Raw genomic sequence first — 19,427 nt, 5'->3', positions numbered from 1 at the left:
TTAAAACCGTTGATAATCTTTTGTTCTTGATGCTAAACAGAGTGACAGACAAAATACTGCCTTGTGGGACACCCTGAACCTGATTATAATAATCAGATAGGGTTGAACCCACTCGGACTTGAAATTGCCTGTCTTTTAAAAACTGTGATATGAAATGAGGCAGACGGCCTCTCAACCCAAAATAATGTAAATCCTTCAAAATGCCATGCTTCCAGGTCGTATCATAAGCTTTCTCAAGATCAAAGAAAATTGATACAGCATGTTGTTTATTTACTATAGCATTTTTAACAAAGGGATCTAAACGTACCAAATGATCAATGGTACCCCTGAAACCACATTGAATATTTGTTGTAAGGTTATTGGTTACAAGATACCAAGTTAATCTATTATTCACCATGGTTTAACAGACACAGCTAGTTAGAGATATCGGTCTGTAATTAGACGGATCTGTATGATCCCTGCCATGTTTTGGTATTTGGACTACAATGGCATAATGCCATGAAGGAGGAAATTCTCGAGACGTCCATATTTGGTCAAATATATCTAAAAGGGTCATCAGACATGTTCTAGGTAGGTGTTTCAGTAGCTGGTAATGTATATTATCATCACCCGCTGCAGTGTTATGAGCTTGCTCAAGAGCAGTATGTAGCTCATTTTATGAAAACACTTCGTTATAATCTTCACCGTTATTTGATTCGAAATGAAGTTTTGTCTTTTCCTGTTGTTTCTGATATCTCTGAAACTCAGGGACATAATTTGCCGATGGACTTTTGGCCAAGTTTCGCCAATTTTATTTGTAATTTTAGACTTGTCAGTAATTAAATTATCACCATCTTTAAGATGGTTAACAGCAGATTTTGAACCTTTGCCTTAAATCTTTGAACCATGTTCCATACCTTAGACAATGGCGTGCGTGAATTAATTTTGGAGAGTAGTATATACAATGGGGGTACGAAATCACTTTCAACAAAAGCCTCTGCAAAGCCTTATTTCACAAATAAGGCTTTTGTCAGGCCCTTAGATCTCGCCCCATTACCCCTACTACTTTCCCGACCTATAAAAAGTTGAGACGCCAGCGGGATACGAACCCCACATGTATACCTCACAGCCGCGCCACTCAACCGATTGAGCAACAGGGGACTTAGCTGAATGATGATCCCTCAGTCGCAGCGTGCCCTTGCCATCGACAAAAAACTTGGAATAGTCTCCCCCCTACGGCTCTATGTAATTTTGATCCCCTTTTAAACCATCGTAAAACCCGTTGTCGGCCTGCTTCACAAGTTCGTTGGCTTGCCTGAACGAGGTTTCATCCTCATCGAATGTCTGGGCACTATCATCCCACATATCAGCCACAGGGATGTACTCAGCCATTATTTAGTATTAAAACTTATATATTTCATTTATATAACAATGTATGGTAGAAAACTAAATCCTTTCAGAAGATCAAGAGAGCCTCTAGGCATCAGAGCCGTGCGCCAGTCGGTGACCATCACCAACAATCCCAGCAAGATAGACCAGAACCAAACTCTGCTGGTGAGATTTCCAAACCTTAGTGAGAATGACCTCATTGTACCAGGCACGGTTCGACTTGCGTACAACATCACGCTGACCTCCGACAACGACAAACGCGACCTAGTGCGGAACGTAGGTCGAGCCATCATCAAGAAATTACCATCAAGATCAGCGGTAATGAGGTGCTGAGCATCGACGACAGTGACGTCTTTCAATGCTACGGGGACCTCTGGAAAAGCGAGGGAGAACGTGTCAATGACGAGTACCAAGGTATCAGCAAATCGACCTGTTTGCACGTGGGATACGGCTTCACAGCAGACCAGCTAGACAAGATCTCGGACGGTGAAAAGGCCATCGCCCAAGCGTACGGGAACAGGTTCTGCGTGCCGCTCGACTTCGAGTTGCTCACGGAACACGCGCCGTTTTATCAGGCTGCGCTGGGTGATAGGCTTGAATATGAGCTAACGTTTCACGACTACAGCAAAGTAGTGCGTACGCCGAACGGTGATGAGGCCAGTTACACCATAGACAACATCTCTCGACATGAGTCACTAGCCCGGAGCTGTCCAGGCAGGTTCGAAGCCAGTACTCAGGGAAGGTGGCCATCCTGTACGAAGCATAGATCAGTCGTGCGGGATAAGAGCGACACTGTGTGGAATATCAACCTGAACGTGCCGGCGCAATCGATGAAAGGCATCCTGGTCGTCCCCGTGGAGGATTACGAGCCATTCAGAAGGGACAGCGAGAAGTTTTTCAACCCAGAGATTGAAAAGGTGGAAGTGACCATCGAGGGTGTGCCCAACCAGCTGTTCGGTCATGGTATGAGGGCATACCAGCAGTGGGATGAGATAAAAAAGCTACCAGCCATCAAACAACAACCATACATAACCAAAGACCTGGACCTATCCTCCGTGCATATCGGTGAATACTTGACCAACAAGTTCGACATGCGATCCACGGATGACGATAAACTGCACGGTAGCGGTCGCCGCATCGACAACGGCAGCGAGGGGATAACAATCCAGATTACCAAGAAGGCTCAACCCACGGGCAAGTTCAATTTATACCTGTACGTTATTATGGAAGTGCAACTTAATATAGACAATAGGAGATTCAAGCAGGCCATCTATTGATTTGCCCCGCGACCCACACTGCGCCATAGTGTGTGGGCAGACTGATTGTGGGAAGACCGTTTGATATGTTGGAGGGGTACTACAGGGATGTGTTCGACAACATCGTTATAATGTGCCCTACTCTGCAAATGAATAAAACGTACACGGAAAGACCTTCGGATGACGGACCCGGACGTACACAGAGTCGACCCGGGGACACGTCTGCAGAACTGGTTGAAAGCTCTTCACGGGTATTTTAAAGGGGAGTCGACGCTATTCATACTGGACGACTGCAGCGCTAGTCGTGAGATAACAAAAAAGAGAGATATGCTATCGTACCTGGCCTTCTCCGGCCGACACGCAAATCACAGCGTCATGGTGCAGGACGCAGGAGTTCAACTCGGTGTTGAAAGACCTCAGGGAGAAGACGCGATGGGTGGCCTTATTTCACTGCAAGGACAGGGATTCGTTCGAGGAGTGTTTGAGAGAGAACGATGTGATGAGCAAACATGATAGGGAACGTGTGAAGAAACAGCTCGCTGAAACTAAACATGCTAAGCTTGTGCTCAAGACTGACCAATGCTTAGCAAAGCTTAGCAAATTCTTATCAAAGTTTAGCAATGCTTATTAAATGCTTAGCGTTTAGCACTTATCAGTAATAGTTATAGTAATGGTTGTTTTTGAAGTGTTCGTCGTGTGCAACTTAACCTTCATTTCTCTGTGTTTCGCCTATATCGTATAATATATAGTTAAAACTAAAACTTACTTATCACATTATAAGATGGAGTGTGATGAACTGCTCGAACAACTGTTGGTGCCAGTGGGCGATGATAAGAGTGATGACAAGCGAGAGAGACTGGTGGCGTTGGCTGTTGGTGGCAAAGCCAAACATTACTTTGGAGACTACACTCCCGATAAAATTCACAAAATGTCAACCGAAGAAATCGATAAGCTGTACGCCAGATACGAGGCTAGACTCGGGGCCGAGATGACGAAGACTATAGGATCGGCTTTGACCCAGATATATACTGGTATTGCGTCATACTTCCTTCCCATCCCCCCGGACCGCCGACTTTACCTGTGGGAAGACCTTGAGAAAGACCCTGTGATTGAATACACCTTGAGCTCTATCAGCTGCGTGCTGACAGAGGCGATTATCACGGCAAAGCATTGCCAATTGAAGGAGGGGAAAAATAGTAATAATAGTATAGATGGATACTGCACAGGAGGAACCCCAAACCCCCAGGGAGGAGATCCCCACTTTCGGGGTGACCACCACGTTGGGGAAACCCCAAATGGGGGAAACCCCCAGGGAGGTTAACCCAAAGTTTGGGGAACCCAAACCCCCTACAGTCACCAGGCAGAAGAATCCTAAGAGAGTAACTGCCGGTAAAAAAAGGTGGTTTCACCAACATAAAAGTATCACGGTGAACCAGACTCGACTACTGTTGGTTGCAGGCGTAACTGCTGCAGTGGCTATCTCATGGTTATATACACGATTCAGGGAGGGAAACCAGAGAAACCCCCGCAATTAGAGCTCAACCCACATATCATGTTATAAAAAATATATTTTTATATCATATGCATAATGTCTGAGGGGAAAACGTTCGTCAACGACACATACCACGCCACCGTGGTCGCCAGTCTAGCCGCAGGGTACACTCGGTTGACCAAAATGGTGCTTAAACCACCATCTATCATGCTAGATTTCAACATGCAGGATATGGGTATGCTCATAATGAACCTTGGACATCCTAGTAAACAAGGGGTACTACCTGAAAATATTATGAAGTAAATATAGGATGGCTACAATCGGCATGATGGTTGGTGGGGCGTTAGTAAATGCCCTGGTATTTTCCGGGAGTAATTTCCTCTTCTCGAAATTACGAGAGTCACACGCGGCTGAGATACAGGCAGAGCGTAAGAGGCATGACCTCGCTGTGGAACAATTACAGGCGGCACAATCCGACTATGCGAAAAAACGTGTTCAGAAGATCGATTACATTAATGAACAACTCAGGCGTGAGAGCCATGCCGTTAAAACATTCGACGATGTCGATGACGCAGCGAGAGAATACTACCTACTAACAGGTAAACAGCTGGAACCACTCAATAAACCCACACTCTCTCAGTACTACACACCATCCAAGGGACAAATGGACCATGAACTGGTCTTCATCACGCTGGGTATAGCAGCGACTGCGTTGGTTGCAAAACAATTAGACTAAGTACTCATATAAGTATGGTAAAGATGAGACCTGCTCCGTACCGATGTGAATACATACTTATGGGGAAGAGAAAAGCCTGTGGTAGGAGATGCAGGACTGAGGGGTACTCATCTACGAGAATAAAAAGGCCTACATAAAAGAATGTAGGCGCCTCCTCAGGATAGACCCCCAATTAGAGACTGTGAACACCTAGGTATAACTATGTTTGTGGAAATTGAGCCCAAGGAAAGTTGCAGGCAGATGTATGTTGGGGAAAGTATAGATATCAGTGTCCTCAAACCCATGATTGTTAGCAAACTATATAAGGGGTGCTCATTTACAATTATGGTGAAAGTAGGGTTTGATGTGCCATCGGCTGGGCACACTTGGAATCACTTTGATAGGGGGCGAGTAGATGTGCATGGGGAGATAGATATACTTGTTAACAACTCGTTGCAAGTAATACAAAACACCCTACTATGCTGTGCATGTTCCGGGTGGGTCGAGGGAATAATCAATAAGGTGTATCTGGATATTTACTAAAACGCCTCACTATATTTCTTATCAAGGTTTTCCCTTGTCGGCAGCACAATTAGAGATTGATATACCTAGGTGTGTACGCAACGATGACTACTGTTAGTGAGCTCAAGCAGATCGCGAAGCAGTGGGGTGTAATTGGTTATTCTCGAATGACCAAATCAGCCTTGTTGAGATTACTTAGCATACAAGCACCTCCCAGGGGTAAAACGACTAAAAGCCCAAGCAAAAGAGCTTGGGTTCACGGGTTATTCCAACCTGGGGAGAGCCGGGTTAGTCGCATTGTAATCACATGACCCCGTAGCAAAACCTCCCACTGTAAAACAATTAAAAGCCGAGGTACGCAGTTTGGGTTTAGGTGGTTATTCGCGTATGAGGAAGCCACGGCTTGTAGAACTATTACGGCTGAATAGAGCTATTGACCTACAGTTCATACCCACTGAGCGCGCTGTAGGCAACTATTTGAGAGGCTGGCGCATGCATGTTGATAGGAACATAGACATCACAGATATCAAGCCTCTGATAACTGATAAAGTCAACCAGGAACTAAACAATCTGGGAAGTATAAAGTTTCAGATCACAGTGAAAATGTCACTCGATAAGAACGTGGGAGCGGGGGCTGGGGTCACTGAGTATGTTCAGCCTTACTTCCCGAGGTAAACAATAAGTTGTCACGCATACAGAAACCATAGACGCATCAATCGATACCAGTTTTCAGCAGATACGAGAATACCTAGAACGCTACACACACTTGGGGTCCAGTTGGGTTTTTGATAAAATCGATAATGTCTATCTAGACATAACTAGCTACATGCCGTTCGGAGGCGGCTCATAGCTAGACTTGCCCCCCTACTATAAGAAAAAACAGGCCATGTTCAACGTCAAGAATAGAGGAGACGATTGCCTGAGGTTAGCTATCAGGTCAGCCTTGTTTCCAGCTGACACTAATTCGAACAGGCCTTCTAGTTATCCCCAAGACTGGGATGGTATAGATGAACCCACCCCCATATCCCAGATAACTAAAATAGAAAAACAGAATGATATAGCTATAAACGTCTTTGGGCACGAAGGTAACACAACAAGAGTGCACAGGGTCAGCCCAGTGTTGGGGGGAGGTGGGTCGCTGCGTTATCAATATATTCATGATCCAGCGAGGTGACAAGTACCACTACACATGGATAAAACACTTTAGCAGGCTGTTGTATGACCAATCGGCACACAGAGAAAAGAGCCACTTCTGTGAACGGTGCCTACATGGCTTCACACGAGCTGATTTATTAGACTCCCACCGGGAGGATTGCCAAGGTGTGGGGCAGACGGCCATACGAGTCGACATGCCTAAGGAAGGTGACAATATCCTCAAATTCGGCAACCACAAGAACCAAATGTCAGTGCCTTATGTCATCTACGCCGACTTCGAAGCCTTGGTCAAACCAGTTGAGGTTGCTGGGGGTGGGGCTGTTGGGGGTACCCCAACCACGAGAAAATACAAGAGCATGAGGCCTGTGGGTTTGGATACGTAGTCGTCCGTTGTGATGGGAAAACGAAAGCTCCAGTAGTGTACAGGGGTCCCGACGCGGCTGAAAGTTTCTAAAGTGTTTGCAGGAGGACGAAAAAATTATTAGGAATGCACTGTATACAGTCGCTCCCATGTGTATGACCCAAGCCGACCGGCTAGCCCACGCCTGCAGCACTCAATGCCACGTGTGTGACTCACCACTGAATGGTGATTCATTGAGAGATCATTGCCACGTCACTGGTAAGTATAGCGGCGAACTCACAATGCGTGTAAACTCAAGCTCAGAATCAACCCCAAGACAATAAACATACCTGTGGTCTTTCACAACTTGAGAGGGTACGACTCTCACTTGATCATGCAGGCCATCGTGAAAATCGACGGCAACCTAAAGTGCATCCCCAACAACATGGAGAGATACATTTCCTTCAGCTTGAATGGTCTAAGGTTCATCGACTCGGTTCAGTTCCTACCAGGAACACAAGGGTGATAGCCGTAAGCAAGCCACTGACCCAATATGGTCAGTCAAAACTTACAACATAGATAAAGTGGACATGAAAGCCGACGAGCCGAACTTGTACTACTTGAGAGATGGGCCAGGGAGAGGGTTTGTTAGAGGAGAATTATTGATCGTACCGTATGGCACAATATTACCTCCTAAGAACGTGGCATAGTGTCACGTGTGGCCGGGAAAATAATAAAATAACTGTTTAGTAATCCCAGTATCACATTAAACTGTTTCCTCGAGGTCAACACAACATATCACATGATCAGGAAAGTGCTAGTTCGCTATCTCAGGATAGACCCGTTAAACAGAGATTATTCAGCTAAGTCCCCGGTAGCTCAATCAGTTGAATGGCGTGGCTGTGAGGTATACTTGTGGGGTTCGTATCCCGCTGGCGTCTCAACTTTTAATAGGTCGGGAAAGTAGTAGGGGTAATGGGGCGAGATCTAAAGGCCTGACACAAGCCTTAATTTGTGAAAGAAGGCTTTGCAGAGGCTTTTGTTGAAAGTGATTTCGTACCCCCATTGTACATACTACTTTGGAGACATAATTTCTCCAAGATTGTCGTTTGTTTTGTTTAAAGGTACGACGCGCCTTTGCATTGAGTATTTTAAATTTATTGAAGTTATGGACAGTTGGATGATGGCGGAAATAAAGCTCGGCCTTTTGCCTCGCTTTTCTGGCTTGTCCACAATCTGTATTAAACCATGGCCTTCGTACATGTGTATACGATGGAGAATCAGATGGAGTTATTTCTGAAAGGATAGTTGGGAAGTAGTCACTTCCACAAAGGTCATTATGAACAGACCAATCAAATTCATTTAGGAGGTTAGAATCTGCAAGAGACAAATCTAGACACGAATAAGTGCCAGTTGCAGGATGCAGATAGGTGCTTGAATCATCATTACATATGCACAGGTCATTATTCGAAATTAAATCTTCCATTTTTGCCTTCAATATTAGTGTTAATACTGCCCCAGAGTGGGATGTGACCGTTTAAGTCACCCATAATAACACATGGCTTTGGGAGTTGATCATAGAGTCTTTGAATATCATTCTGCTGAAGTGCCGATGAAGGCGGAATATTCAGAGAGCATAATGTAAATGCTACACCCAGAGTAAGTCGCACTGCGACATCTTGGAGATTAGTGTTAAGTGTAACAGTCCTGTGAACAACATCCTGTCGTATAAGGATAGTATAACCTCCGGTGGCTCTATCACCTGGAGGGGAAAATAATGATACGTTTCAAACTGACTTAAGTTAAAATTATCTGTCTTTTACCGATACGTCTCTTGCGGGGGAACGCTGATGGTGTTAAATCCTGAATTTCATTAAATTTTATCGGGGTGCTCTACAGTTCCACTGCACGATATTGTTAGATAAACCTGTCTTTTGGGCGGATTAATTGGGCATCTACCCCGCACCTTTTTCGAGGGCGACAAGCTATGTGCCCTAGAATTGACGTTTTCGGACACGTCCATGTCCTCAAGTGATCCGTATTTGTTAAATCATTTGATTTTATCATCTGACCCTTTTGGGGCTCTGCCACTTTGTTTCTTCAAAGAATCTGGCTTCGGTTTGCCTTTGTTTTTTAACGATTTGTTGAACGTTCTACGTTGATGTAGATATTGCAGATGAGAATATCAGAGGAGATTCAGATTTAACCCAGGTCAAGGTTGTCTGACAGCATGCAGATGACTTTGTTATTCTAGTTGTCACTTCTGACGGTGTTCTGGTGATAGAAGCATAGCTCTCTTTATGCTCTGAGCTTTAAACTAGTTTTTTTGCATCAGCAGAACTAATGTTTTGGGTGAATTTGATTTGATTTATCTCCATTTGACGTTTCCAAACAGGACAGCTTTTAGAGTAAGAGCAATGATCCCCTGTACAATTCCCCATAGCGGATTGTGTGTCCATTCAGATCGTCGGTGATGATTCATGGCTTTGTAAGCTGATCATAATATATATTCTGAAGATCTTACAGACGGACATTAGAAGATGGAGGGATATATAAGCTGCACAGAGTCAAAGCAATGTGCAGGGTCAGTCGAACAGCTACAGTCTGAAAACTGGTATTTAGGGGGAACAGGGCTATGTATACTGAGTCAAAAAAGTAATTCACAAAATGTAATTTGAAAAATAAGTTTTCTTCATATGCACGTGTTTGCATTGGCCTCAAGAATTGAAAAAACACTTTTAAACAACAGTTCTAACGGTACTTAAAATGCCACGATTGTCAAATGTGCAACGTGAACGTGCCGTTGGCATGTTGCAAGCGGGAAGACGTCACGAGCAGAAGACCGTCAAATCGTCCTACGTAATCAGAAAGCTACTAGAAGCAATTCACATCAAGAGACTCCAACCGGCCATTAACAGAGACCAAGGATATTACATCCCCACTGCCTACAACCAAATCATCACCAAGCAGTCCTAATCCTATTATTCTCCTGTCTGTCATATCACTGGCTTCCTGCCGTAATCCCCCCATAGCTTACTTTGTTTTTGGTTACTATTTGCCTCTTGTGTAAACATCAACCACCTTGTACATCTACCTCATTAAATGTGTAAACATCATCACTTACTGTTCAACTTTACTATGTATATAAGTATACCGTGCATCTAGTATTGTACATCATTTGCTTGATAACGGTGTTAGTAGCTACACCGAAACGTCGCTCATATCATATTAAAGAAGGTGTATATCCATAGAACTCTCTTTGTTGTTCATCACACCACCTTCTGAATGCGACTTAAACAAGTTACGAGTTTTCAAAAGGTAACTCTGGTGGTTAAGAAACAACAGGTAGTTTATCCCTAGTAATCCCTTTTCCTTGCTTCTTTTTAATTTAATTCATGGCTGGTTGCAAAACAGACGTTTGCGATGATGTCTCGGGTTCAGTTTCATCAGTCTGAGAACCAGACGTGGTTTGAGTGACTGTGGCAGTAGATTTAATTGTTGAAGCTGACAAAATAGGTTTCTCTGACTTGACCCAAGTCAAGTCAGACTGACACGCAGTAGAGGACACTGCAACAGAGCGAGTAACTGCCGCAGCGTAGGTACTGTTGGATGGAGTAGAGGTTTGATTTAGCAGTTTTTTTGCATCCAGGTATGAAACGTATTTTTCACATTTCAGTTTCATAATCTGCGATTCACGCTGGAACACAGGGCAGGCTTTCGATAATACAGGATGAGCACCAATACAGTTAGCACATTTATAATCTCTGTCGCAGTCAGAACCGTCATGACGATCGCAACAACGATGACAGACTACGGAGTTTCAGCAAGATTGTGCGTCATGTCCGAAATACTGACATTTGTAACATCGGAGTGGACTGGTGACATACACGTCCACCCCGATATTGAAATAGCCTGCTTTGATAGATGTTGGAAGTGAGGAACGAGAAAAGGTCAACAGATAGGTATTCGTTTTACTGCTGAAACTTCCTGATTCTGCAGCTCTACGGTAATGTCTTCCTCGGACATATCAGAGAGATACCGTGCCCTGTCACGCACGGTGCCACGACACGAGTTTAATGTTCTTTGTGCAGACACGGTAACTTCTGTGTTTGCAAAGGTCTTGATTGACAGCAGATTGAGCAACTGTTGTTTCCATAAACATTCAATAAAAATTGAACGGAGACGAGTAACATTCTTGACCTCCCCACAAATTCCAGAAATAGCCCTTGAAATGGAGAAAGGATTAAGTTTGATAGGAAGAAAATCTGCAGCTTCTATTACCAAAAAACCGAGTCCAAGAATCAACAGTTATATGTGTTTGGTCACTTGATTGATCTATGTCGTCCATATGTCGTATCTTCTCATGACGAGATGAACCAGCTTGTTGTTGTGACATGATGAAAGGAATTTGATTCAGCACCCCTGCTTCCCAACCACCACGGAGTGTCAACACGGACAGTGTCAAATAGCACCGGATATCCAGCATGCAAACACCAGGGATGCAAGGCATGACCAGCCGACTGATAGAACCGGGCCAGTTCTACCACCCGTCTAGATGAAGTCAGAGCCAAAGTGGTGTGTTGGGCAAAAGGAACACGGTTCCAGGATCCCAGTTCCCTCAACCACCAGAATCCCGTCCTCCACCGACACAGGGGCGCAAACCATGGCAAACGGGTTGGTGGACCAAATATGCCCCCGGAGTCCACAACGGGGGGTTGAAGAGTGCTTAGCGTTACCCAGCACTCACCACGAGGAGGTGGGTCTTCACGGGTGCCTCAGTTATTATAAAAGTAAAGGACGTGGCAGTTGCTGACGTGTAATAAAAGTAAAGGGTGTGGCAGTTGTTTACGTATAATAAAAGTAAAGGATGTGGCAGTTGTTGGCTTATAATAAAAGTAAAGGGTGTGGCAGTTGTTCACTTATAATAAAAGTAAAGGAGTGAGTGAGTGAGTTAAAATTTAACGTCACATCGGCAATATTTCAGCCATATCGTGACGAGAACATTTGATATTGAAATGAAATTTATGAATAGTATAAAAACCTGCCAACGAAGGGCAGTAAAACAACTAGAATATCACATATACAGATAAAACTAGTAATAGAGTCTAAAACAGTTTAACCACAGGGGACAACACAATATAAAAAAATGGGCTATAGATCACCAACAACTGAAAGCAGGTCACCATGCTAGGGTCCATGGGGACTTACAGTACCTTTGCTACCTGCATGGACCCTAGTTGGATTTACACCATCCCTTCAGCCGCTGGTGATTGTAGGATAATTTAGCCGAAATCTAAATGAACAAAAATACTACGTTTAAAAACTTGGTATGTGAAAATTCTACTTTGAAAGTTTTGGGACTTACGTACCCTCTCAGGAGGACAATAATTTTACACTACTTCAACCCCCTTTGAGGGTACAGCCACTAACAATCTCAGTTACTAATTCAAACTACCAATGATAAAATATATATCTATTTACAAATCACTTAACAAATCTAATTCTTTTAAAAAGGCAATAACTAAACGAGAACTAACAGTAGTAAAAAAGATCCTTCAATGTTTTGATATTAAAATACTTATCCCTTGTGATGGAATATTCAACACAGTCAAGCAAGACATGCTTGACTGTGATTCTTTCATCACAAGGGATGCAAAACGGAGGATCCTCACCTTTAAGTAAATATTCGTGAGTATATCTAGTGTGGCCAATGCGACATCGTCGCATAATGACCTCTTCAAATCTGGACCGACAACCCAAGTAGGTGTAACCAATGTAGGGTTTTATTGCATGTAATTTATTGATACCTACTTGGGTGTCCCACTTCTTCTGCATAAGATCCCGGATGTAACTTCTTATAACTGGTTTATAATCACTATAAGGTATTTGAAGTGGTGTCACAGATTTGTTGAGAGCAGACTTTGCAGCAGAGTCAGCCACTGTATTACCAGTGATTCCAACATGGCTGGGTAACCAACAAAAGACGATGTCGCATTGGCCAGTAGCAAGATTATTATGTAGTTCTATTATGTCAAGTAAAACAGGATGCTGACACGAATTGTTTTTAATTGCTTGAAGACAAGACAGCGAGTCCGAAAAATAATAAAGTCCTTATGTTTAGACTGTTTGATATATCTGAGGGCAGTTAAAATGGCCTTTGATTCGGCTGTAAATATGGAAGCGTGATCTGGTAATCTAGTTGATAATGTTTTGGATCCAATGACAGTGGCACAAGCAACTGCACCACCATCCTTGGATCCATCTGTAAATATAGATTTATATGTATTATATGTACTTCTTAATTGATTATATTCTTGTTTATACTGTAACTGATTTGTTTCTGATTTCTTGAGTTTGGTTAATGTCAGGTCAACTCTTGGCTGGACCAACTGCCAAGGTGGAGAAGAGAACAGGCGGAAAGGAGATATGTTAGTGAGTGCAATATTAGCAGCTGAAATAAAAGGTTGAATTCGTATTCCCAGAGGTGGAATTAGCGATGACTTTTTACCGTAAAGATCTTCATACAGAGGATTAAACACACAATTGTAAGCAGGGTTAGACTTATTAGCATATAACTTGGTTATGTACTGTAAGGACAGTTTAATTCGGCGTTGTTTTAGGGAAGGCTCGTCAGCTTCAATGTAAAGACTGTCAATAGGTGAAGTTCGGAAAGATCCAAGACATAGTCTCAGACCTTGATGGTGAATAGAATCAAGCACTTTGAGATTACTTTTACAAGCTCCACCATAGACGATGGAACCATAATCAAGCTTGGAACGGATCAGCGATCTATACAAGTGTAGGAGGGTTGACTGTTCACCACCCCACTTAGAGTTAGAGACAACTTTCAAGAGATCCAAAGCTTTCAGACATTTTGCTTTAAGAGATTTGATATGAGGTAGGAATGTAAGATGATGGTCAAATATGATACCTAAGAATTTAGCTTCTTTAACTACTTTAATGGGAGTACCCGATAAATGTAAGTCTGGGTCTTTATGTGGTTTATACTTACGACAGAAATGGATGCAGTTAGTTTTAGACTTAGAAAACTTAAAACCATTTTGTTCGGACCAATCATTGATTTTATTGAGACAGACTTGCAACTGTCTCTCAATTGTGCGCATATTTTTACCTCGACATGAAACATTAAAATCATCGACAAATAACGACCCATCAATAGAGTCGTTTAAAACTTTAGATAAGCTGTTGATTTTTATACTAAACAACGTTACCGACAATATGCTGCCTTGTGGTACACCCTGATCTTGATCGTAAAATTCAGACAAGGTGGATCCCACTCGAACCTGGAAATGCCTGTTTGTCAAAAACTGTGATATGAAATTTGGCAAACGGCCTCTCAAACCCATGTTATGAAGATCTGTTAAAATTCCATGTTTCCAGGTGGTATCATAAGCTTTCTCTAGGTCAAAAAATATAGATACGGTGTGTTGTTTATTAATAAAACCATTCTTCACAAAAGTTTCCAGTCTAACCAAATGGTCAATGGTACTTCTGTTTTTCCTAAACCCACATTGGATATCGGTAATCAGTTCATTTGTTTCTAAGTACCATATTAGTCTGTTATTGACCATTCGTTCCATGGTCTTACAAACACAACTAGTAAGCGATATTGGCCTATAGTTTGAAGGATCAGTGTGATCGCGGCCAGGTTTCGGTATAGGAATGACGACAGCATTACGCCATGATGAAGGAAAATTTCCCGTTGTCCAGATGTAATCGAATATATTTAATAAAGTTTCTAAACAGGAATCCGGTAAATGTTTAAGTAACTGATAATGAATATTATCAGAACCTGTAGCAGTATCATGAGCCTGCCCCAAGGCAGTATGCAGCTCATGAATGGAGAAAACCTCATTATAGTCCTCCCCATTATCTGAAGCAAAATTGAGTTTCTTTTTTTCTGCGTGTTCTTTAGTTTTTTTGAAATTTCGGTGTAAAATTTGATGAAGATGAATGTTGAGCTAACGTTTCTCCCAATTTATTTGCTATATCAGATTTACTGGTTAAGAGTGTGTCATCATCCTTCAGATGATGAACACCAGATCTTGATCCTTTACCTTTTATCCTTTGCACCATATTCCAAACTTTGGACATAGGTGTTCGAGAATTAAGTTTGGACACATAGTCCCGCCAAGACTGCCGTTTGTTTTGTTTGAAAGTACGACGTGCCTTCGCATTAAGTATTTTGAATTTATTCAAGTTATGGACAGTTGGGTGATGGCGAAAATATTTCTCTGCCTTTTTTTCTCGCTTTTCTAGCATGTTTGCAATCTGAACTAAACCATGGTTTCCGCACATGTGGATTCGTAGAGGACTTTGGTATACAATGATCAGCTATATCATTTAAAGCGTCAGAAAATACCTGAATAGGATCAGCTACATCACTGAAAAAATGCGTTTTCAGTTTTGATTTACACATAGTTTCATACAAGGACCAGTTAGCCTTGGAAAAATTCCATCTTGTGTAAGATGGAGAATCAGCTGGGTTTATTTCTGAAAGTATAGTTGGGAAGTGGTCACTTCCACAAAGGTCATTATGGACTGACCAATCAAATTCATTGAGAAGGTTAGAGTCAGCCAGGGCCAAGTCCAAAGAAGAGTAAGTGCCGGTTGCAGGATGAAGGTAAGTGTGAGAATCATCATTATATATACAGAGATCATTATCTGAGAGGAAATCTTCTATTAGTTTACCTTTAGTGTTAGTGTTTGTACTACCCCAGATCGGGTTATGACCATTTAGGTCACCCACAATAACACAGGGTTTCGGAAGTTGATTATAGAGCGATTGGAGATCAACAAGATGAATTGCTGACGAAGGCGGAATATACAGCGAGCATAATGTAAAAGCCACGTGAAACGTAATCCGCACTGCAACGGCTTGGAGATTAGTTTTAAGCGTTAAAGGACTATGGATAATACCCTGCTTAACAAGGATTGAAGATCCTCCAGTGGCCCTGTCACCCGGAGGAGAAAAAAGAATGATATCCAATGAACTGACGTAAATTAAAATTGTCCACCTGCTTCAGGTAGGTTTCCTGTAAGCAGAAAGCTGATGGTTGTAAATCCTGAATCAATAGCTGTAATTCATTGAAGTTGGTCTTTAGTCCTCTACAATTCCATTGGACAATACGTGAAGAAACTATGTCTTTGGTGGGTTGATTGGAGATCTACCCCTTGTCTTTTTTTTGGGCGACAAGCTATGAGACCTGTACTGGATGTTTTCAGAGACATCCATGTCTTCGAGAGATCCAAACTTATTGTAAATTTGGATTTTGTCTTCTGTCCCTTTTGAGACTCTGCCACTATGGTATTTTTTTGACGATTCGTTTATTGGTTTGTTTTTCTGTTTCGACACTTGCTTCCCATTAATTCCAGACGGAAGTTTGGAAGTAGACTGTGATGATGATTGTTCCTGGGAAGATGGCCGAGATTCAACTTCTGCTCTAGCAGTTGTTGTGGATGTTGATACAACGGTTTGTGTTGACTGGTCAGGAGAGTAGAGCTTGGGTGCATCAGAGTCAACCCATGTCAAATTAGTCTGGCATTGTGTTGACGAAGTGGACACAATAGAAGTTACATTTTGATGTGTTCCGGATCTCGTAACTGAAGCATAAGACTCGTTTGGTTCTGGTGTCTGAACAACAAGTTTTTTGGCATCAGCAAAACTAAGATTCCTTGTGAATTTAATTTTATTAATTGCCATTTGTTGTTTCCAGACTGGACATTCTTTTGAAAAAGATGAGTGAGTACCAGAGCAGTTAGTGCACTGTTTAACGTTGCTATCACAATCTTCAGTAACATGGGTTTTTTTGGCTGCAGTGAGCGCATGTAATAGAATTTGTGCAGTTGTTTACACCATGACCATACTTTTGACATTTGAAACATCTCAATGGGTTGGGAATATAAATATCAACGTTGAGATGACAATACCCTGCTTTAATTGATTTTGGAGCAGTTGGATAAGAAAAATGGAATAGGTAAGTGTTTGTTGGTTTAGTCTCAGAGTTTTTCCGTGTTGTGAATCGTTTCACAAATGTCACTCCTTGTTCTTTCATTTCAGAGACGATGTCCAATTCACTCATATCTGCAAATAGTTGATCCCGGTCTCTGACGATTCCTTTGCTTGTGTTCAAAGTTCTATGTGGAGATACCGAAACCGGTATTCCAACAAACAGCTGAGTTGACATCAAATTTGTTGATTGCGTTTTCCTGCTGCATTCGATGAGCAAAGAGCCTGAGCGTAATCGTTTGATATTGCGGACCTCACCTGCAATACCATGTACACCCTTTGACACTGCAAAAGGGTTTAATTTTAAAGGGGGATTTGTCAAGAGTTTCGAGAACTAAAAATCGTGGCCAATATTCAATTGAGGTAGACGGTCGTTGGTCATCATCATCACTGTCCAATTGACGTTTGTTTCGTTTTTGGGGGTTTTGGTAGTCCATAGTAAGCGTAGAAGGTTCATCATCCGAGCTCCCCACCCGCCATGGAGTATCATAAAGACAATGCTAAAAACAAGTGGATATCCGACTTGCAGCACCAAGGATACTCGGATGATATACTCCAGCAGAAAAACTAAAAGTTTAATTATTCCACTGAATTGGCCCATGAGCCACCGCCTTCTGGGCATACGACTCTAGGCAAAAAAGGAACAATCGTTCTCATTTAAAGTCAATTCAAAATTTGTGAAATGTTTTTGTTTTCCAAAGCCCAAAACAGGATCATTTAAATAAATCAAATTTGTGCAATAGAAAATAGAATGCACAGGGCTTGGCATGACCAGCCGATTGGTTGAACCGGGCCCATTCAACCACCCGTCTAGGTGAAGTAAGGGGCGAAGTGGTGTGTTGGGCAAAGGAACACTGTTCCTGGAACCAGTGCCCTCAACCACCAGCCTCCCGTCCTCCACCGACACAGGGGCGCAACCCACGGCAAACGGGTTGGTGGACCAAAATATGCCCCCCGGGTCCACAACGGGGGGTTGAAAGGCGCTTAGCGTGACCCAGCACCCACCACGAGGAGGTGGCCTTTCATGGGTGCCGAAATTGTTGACTTATAATATAAGGAAAGGATGTGGCAGTTGTTGACTCATAATAAAGGTAAAGGGTGTGGCAGTTGTTGACGTGTAATAAAAGTAAAGGGCGTGGCAGTTGTTCACTTATAATGAAGTAAAGGACGTGGCAGTTGTTGACTTATAATATAAGTAAAGATGGAGTTGTTGATCACGTATAATAAAGTACATGATGTGGCATATGTTTACTCATAATAAAAGTAAAGGATGTGACAATTGTTCACTTATAATAAGAGTAAAGGGTGAGGTAGTTGTGGACCATAATAAAGTAAAGGATCTGGCAGTTGTTAACTTATAATAACAGAAAAGGAAGTGGCAGTTGTTGACTTAAAATAAAAGTAAAGGATGCGGAAATTGTTGACTTATAATATAAGGAAAGGATGTTATAGTTGTTGACTAATAATAAATGTAAAAGATGTGGCAGTTGTTGACTTATAAAACGTAAAGGCTGTGGCAGTTGTTGACTTATAATAAAAGTAAAGGAAGTGGCATTTGTTCGCTTAAAATTAAAGCAAAGGATGTTATAGTTGTTGACTTATAATGCAAGTAAAAGATGAGGCAGTTGTTGACTTATAATAAAAGTAAAGGAAGTTGCATTTGTTGGCTTAAAATTAAAGCAAAGGATTTTATAGTTGTTGACTTATAATGCAAGTAAAACAAGAGGCAGTTGTTTGGTTATAATGAAGTAAAGGATGTGGCAGTTGTTGCTTTATGATAAAAGTAAAGGATGTGGCAGGTGTTTACTTATAATAAAAGTACATGGTGTGGCACTTCTGACTTATAATAAATTAAAGGATGTTGCAGTTGTTGACTTATAATACAAGTAAAGAATGTGGCAGTTCTTTACTTCTAATAAAAGTAAAGGATGTTGCAGTTCTTGCCTTATAATAAAAGTGAAGGATTGGCAATTGTTGACTGATAATAAGAGTAAAGGATGTGGCAGTTGTTCACTTTTAATAAATTAAAGGATGTGGTAGTTGTTGACTTAAAATAAAATACATGGTGTGGCAGTTGTTGCCTTATAATAAAAGTAAAGGATGTGACAGAAGTTTACTTATAATAAAAGTAAATGGTGTGGCACTTCTGACTTATAATGAATTAAAGGATGTGGCAGCTGTTTACGTATAATAAAAGTAAAGGTTGTGGCAGTTGTTGACTTATAATAAAAGTAAAGGATGTGGCATTTGTTCACTTATAATAAAAGTAAATGATGTGGTAGTTGTTAACTTATAATAAGAGTACATGGTGTGGTAGTTGTTAACTTATAATAAAGTAAATCATGTGGCAGTTGTTAACTTATAATAAGAGTAAAAGATGTGGCAGTTGTTCACTTATAATAAAGTAAATGATGTGGCATTTGTTCACTTATAATAAAGTAAATGATGTGGCAGTTGTTCACTTATAATAAAGTAAATGATGTGGCATTTGTTCACTTATAATAAGAGTAAAGGATGTGGTAGTTGTTAACTTATAATAAGAGTAAAAG

Source organism: Haliotis rubra, unplaced genomic scaffold (genome assembly GCF_003918875.1).
Source record: "Haliotis rubra isolate DU_JTF1 unplaced genomic scaffold, ASM391887v1 Scf835, whole genome shotgun sequence".
Classification (NCBI taxonomy): domain Eukaryota; kingdom Metazoa; phylum Mollusca; class Gastropoda; order Lepetellida; family Haliotidae; genus Haliotis; species Haliotis rubra.
Note: the sequence above shows the minus strand (reverse complement) of the source record.